Source organism: Mizuhopecten yessoensis, unplaced genomic scaffold (genome assembly GCF_002113885.1).
Source record: "Mizuhopecten yessoensis strain PY_sf001 unplaced genomic scaffold, ASM211388v2 scaffold3023, whole genome shotgun sequence".
Taxonomy (NCBI): domain Eukaryota; kingdom Metazoa; phylum Mollusca; class Bivalvia; order Pectinida; family Pectinidae; genus Mizuhopecten; species Mizuhopecten yessoensis.
Genome location: NW_018404837.1, coordinates 502405 through 508315, shown reverse-complemented (window position 1 = coordinate 508315; position 5911 = coordinate 502405).

The following is a 5911-nucleotide window of genomic DNA, read 5'->3' as shown; positions in this document are numbered from 1 at the left end:
GGGGGGGGGCAGTGGTGACATTACACACTATACTCACTCGGAGGGGCCAGTTGTGACATTACACACTATTTTAGTATTGTTTAATATAGTGCTTCCATTAAGAAGTATTTTAGTATTAAGATGAACTAGACAAACTCCAAAAATCTTATTTATTTAAGGATAAGTTGTCATATTTTTGACGTTTATTGGCGTGTAAACTACATCGGGCTTGCGATATATTGAATGGTGCGCGTTAGCGCACCATGTGAAATATATCGCAAGCCCGATCCTTATATTTACATTCCAAACCAACAATACACTGTATTAGTTGTCAAATGTTGCGAGTATTGTTAATTGCTGTTTTAAAACTCCTATACACACCGACTGGGTCAGCGGTAAATTGTTCAGAACAGCCGGGTAGTTTCGCATTCCACAGTCGTTGTCAAGAGCAACCAGGCCGACAAAAACAATAAACAAGAAAGTTCCACAGTAAACACATCAATTTAATAATTGGTTTGTTTTTTTTTTTATTTAAATGGATATATGTCAATTACCAATTTGTATACTAACATGTGACCATTTTAATATATATTGTGGTCATTTAGCGATTTAAGTGTCTTACAGTAACATTTTAAGACACAACACAGCGGAACATCGCCACTTGGCGGTAATTAGGTCAGAGATCAGCTGGCGGAGGCGGCCATTATTGAAAGTTTTGAGTCGGCTGGCACAAGTTTTCACTGTTTACCGAAGGTAAATGAACAACCATGAAAGGTAGAATTACTCAAGAAACCTGACGTGAATGAAGACTAATTAGACTGATATACAGAAGATGGAGTAGACAAGTGTGATGCTGTGCTTTCTGTTAAAACTGTGGTGGGCATGACTGTGTTTTCCGTTGAAGCTGTGGTACAAACTATGTATCACTACACTGACTTAATCCCCGTTGTAGTTCATTTGAAAATATGTTACAATGGGACCAGTAGAGTTATCTAGGCACTATGCAGTGCAAATGTAAATATTAAAGTTTGTCTCTCATCAGTATACATTGAACATTGTAAAATATAATGGGTAGCAATTTCATAATCATCACCACACATACAAGATGGAGACTCTTTCAAGTGATCTTTGAACAGATCATAGTTCAAGTTACTCGCCTCATTTCTCAGTTGACATAAAATTATGTTACCATTTCTGCTTTCACAATTTTTAAATACATCAGAGATATCATTATTAAAACATACATGTATTTCATTATATACCTTTGTCTTAATTTTTTTAAGAGTAGGGGAATGTACTATATCCTTTTGAAGTCCATTGAACTTGTTGCACATTACTGGGAAGAAGCTTTTAGCATAGGATTCTGTACGACATAGTGGTGGGTTAAACATTCTCACATTTCTTAGAGTATACCAATCATTTTCTGGGTTATAAATAAGAGGATCAATTATGTCCTCGAGGTATGTGGGTGATACATTGTTAGTTATTGTATACATCTGAGTTAGCTTATGGTTCATCCTTCGATCAGAAAGAGATTCCCAGCCTTGTTCTTTATATAGAGTTTGGTGTGATGTACCTTTCCTTAGGCCTGTGATAATCCTTGCAGCTTCTAGTTGTACAGATTCTAATAGATGTTTAAGATTGTCAGAGCAGTTGTCCCAGACAATATCAGCACATTCAAGCATTGGACGGATAAATGTTGTATATATTTTGCATAGTGATTTCCTATCAATCTTATATTTCCGATACCTAAGCATGTTCATTCCTTTACTAGCCTCTTCATATATTAATTGAACATGGGTAGACCAAGTGCAATCTTCAGAAAAAGTTAATCCAAGACGTTTGTGATCATGGATAATATCTACACAAGTATTAGGGAGGATGGATAGGTTCTTTGTTTTTCTAGAAAATAATAGTGATTTGGTTTTAGAGGGGTAAAATTGAATGTCCAATGTGATGACATTACACACTATACTCACTCGGAGGGGGGGGGGTGTCAGTGATGACATTACACACTATACTCACTTGGGGTGTGTGTGTGTGTGGATGGGGCAGTGATGACATTACACACTATACTTACTCGGAGGGGGTTGGGTAGTGGTGACATTACACATTATACTCACTCAGGGGGTGGGGGGTAGTTGTGACATTACACACTATACTCACTCGGAGGGGGGCAGTGATGACATTACACACTATACTCACTCGAAGGGGGGGGGACAGCGATGACATTACACACTATACTCACTCGAAGGGGGGGGCAGTGATGACATTACACCCGATACTCACTCGGAGGGAGGGGGTAGTGATGACCTTACACACTATACTCACTCGGGGTGAGGGGGCAGTGATGACATTACAAATTATACTCACTCGGGGGGCGACATTACACACTATACTCGCTCGGGGTGGGGGCAGTGATGACATTACCCACGATACTCACTCGAAGGGGGGGGCAGTGATGACATTCTCCACTATACTCACTCGAAGGGGGGGGGACAGCGATGACATTACACACTATACTCACGCGCAGGGGGGCAGTGGTGACATTACACATTATTCTCATTCGGAGGGGGGGCAGTGATGACATTCTCCACTATACTCACTCGAAGGGGGGGGGACAGCGATGACATTACACACTATATTCACTCGGGGAGGGGGGGGGGGGGGGCAGTGATGCCATTACCCGCTATCCTCACTGGGAGGGAGGGGGTAGTGATGACCTTACACACTATACTCACTCGAAGGGGGGGGGACAGCGATGACATTACACACTATACTGACTCGGGGGGGGGGCAGTGATGACATTCTCCACTATACTCACTCGAAGGGGGGGGGACAGCGATGACATTACACACTATATTCACTCGGGGAGGGGGGGGGGGGGGGCAGTGATGATACACACTATACTTACTCGGAGGGGGGTGGGTAGTGGTGACATTACACACAATACTCACTCGGAGGGGGGTAGTAATGACATTACACACTATATTCACTCGGGGGGGGGGGGCAGGGGGGACATTACACATTATACTCCCTCGGGGGGCGACATTACACACTATACTCGCTCGGGGTGGGGGCAGTGATGACATTAAACATTATACTCACTCGGGGGGCGCCATTACACACTATACTCACTCGAAGGGGGGGGCAGGGATGACATTACACATTATAGTCACTCGGGGGGCGACATTACACACTATACTCTCTCGGAGGGAGGGGGTAGTGATGACCTTACACACTATCCTCACTCGGGGGGGGGGCAGTAATGACATTAAACACTATACTCACTCGCAGGGGGGCAGTGGAGACATTACACACTATACTCCCGCGAGGGGGGGGGCAGTGATGGCATTACACACTATACTGACTCGGGGGGGGGGCAGTGATGACATTAAACACTATACTCACTCGGAGGGGCAATGTGATGACATTACACACTATCCTCACTCGGGGGGGGGGCAGTGATGACATTTCATACTATACTCACTCGGGGGGGGGCAGTAATGACATTAAACACTATACTGACTCGGAGGGGGGCAGGGATGACATTACACATTATAGTCACTCGGGGGGCGACATTACACACTATACTCACGCGCAGGGGGGCAGTGGTGACATTACACACTATACTCGCTCGGGGTGGGGGCAGTGATGACATTTCATACTATACTCACTCGGGGTGGGGGCAGTGATGACATTTCATACTATACTCACTCGGGGTGAGGGGGCAGAGATGACATTACACACTATACTTACTCGGAGGGGGTTGGGTAGTGGTGACATTACACATTATTCTCATTCGGAGGGGGGGCAGTGATGACATTAAACATTATACTCACTCGGGGGGCGACATTACACACTATACTCACTCGGAGGGGGGGGGGGCAGTGATGATACATACTATACTCACTCGGAGGGGGGCAGTAATGACATTACACACTATACTCACTCGCAGGGGGGCAGTGGTGACATTACACACTATACTCACTCGGAGGGGGCAAAATTAATGTCCATTGTAAACAAAAGCAGTGCGTATCCAGGGGTTACGCTCATTTCATCACCCCTGGAATATGTCATGTACGCAGCTAGCTATCTGATTGGTGTCTGGTAAAAAAAACCTGACCAATCACTAGGCTGATACCTGTTCTTTGAAGATTACAGAGAAGCGACACCCGACTTCAAAGCCAATAAGTTTAACTGTTACGTGACCACCAGATGTACATCAAAGGATCACACTAGCCTTCTCGTCTCATTCACAAGGCGGCGCACACTGAGCCTACTATTTTGCTATGACATATTCTAGGGGTGCAGAGAGCGAAAGTGAGCGTAACCCCTGAATATCGAGGAAGGTTTCTTGAAGCCTGATCAAACACCACTTGGGCGCCATTTGTAACTTTTTTTGTGTATTGCAGACACAATTATCTTCTGCTGCTTTTTTGATATGGTCTAAAGAATTCAATATACATCGTCCTAATTCGAGATGAAGATCTAGTTGAAACCTTATTTAGTGTTCTTGACAAAGTTTAACACCAGGCTTAAACAAAATGGCACTGACCAGGCGGGGATGAAAGTGATACTGTACTTTAACGATAAAGCTATATCTATATATTTATACAATCTGTTCGATATTCTTAACGATATGAATTCACGTGCAATATCCAGATATATCAAACAGTATTTGACCTCATTTTGCATCTACATAATGTATTACACCACATGATAAAAGCTTCAAAAAACTACTAGTAATTTGTACTTTTTTCATACCAAACAGATTTACATTCAGAGCTTTCGCTAAGAGCAAACAGTTGTCGGGAAACCAATTAATACAAGGTTTCAGCTCCTTTGATACTTTATCAGATATGATCTTTCAATCTCGATGCAAAAGCCTGGAGGAAGTCGCATTTGAGCGTGCATGTTCCTGCTTGTCAAATAAGACTTAAACCGTTTTATTAATTAAACTACAACTTCAATGATTTTATAACACAAGTTATAGTGGTCCTCGGTGTCAAAAGATTTTTTGAGGTTTAATACTTTTTTAGCAATTCTAAAGTAGTTGTAAATACTTCTTAAAATAGCCGTCGGCTTTTGGTTGCTTGCGCTTCATTCTTTCGTTTTTGTCACCTTTTAACCAGAAGTACGACAATTACCTGTTTAATCATATATTTATCTAATGGAACAAATGTCACTCTCAGTCACAATAGTTCGACCTCCTTGTCTTCTTAAATGACGAAAGTCGACGATTTATTCAGGTTACATCTTGTAAGATGGACGTAATTTAAATCAATCGTTGACTTTAGAAGTTGAAGAAGGTCAGGAGGCCGAAATACTGATGACATTTGTTGTGTTAAGTTTTTTTTTCACCTTTGGAAATACTTTGTTGTTTATTATCACTATTTTGTGCTATTTTCTTTATGTTTCTGTGTTGCAAGCATGCGATCATTCTCTTTTTATACTACTTTCATGTTTTTAATCCAGACATAGAAAGTTTTGAGATGATTGACAAAGTCGTTCTCTAACGAAAGAAGAAATAACAATATTTATGCTTGGTTGGTTGGTACGATTTACTACCGATGGTTGGAATACTAACGGAGACAAACTATCCCTCTGTTAGCCCAATCGAGTTTTGTTTCCATATAAGGTGCAATTAAGAGATTTTATATCTGGACAGGTAACAAAAGCCTTGCAAAGACTTTTAATTTTTCACTATCATCGTTGAAATGTCTTCATATATTAAATGAAAACTTTGAACCCCTCGATCGTTAATACCTTCATAATCTCTTCAACATCAACCGTTCACCGAGATCTTAATTAACAATATGGCCATTAGGAAAAGTAGTTTTCTTGAAAACGAAACTGTGTTTTGTTCGGTTCGTGGTCTCTTTCTTGGTTACTTACAAAACAAGGGGGAAAGACACTTACCAATGATGAT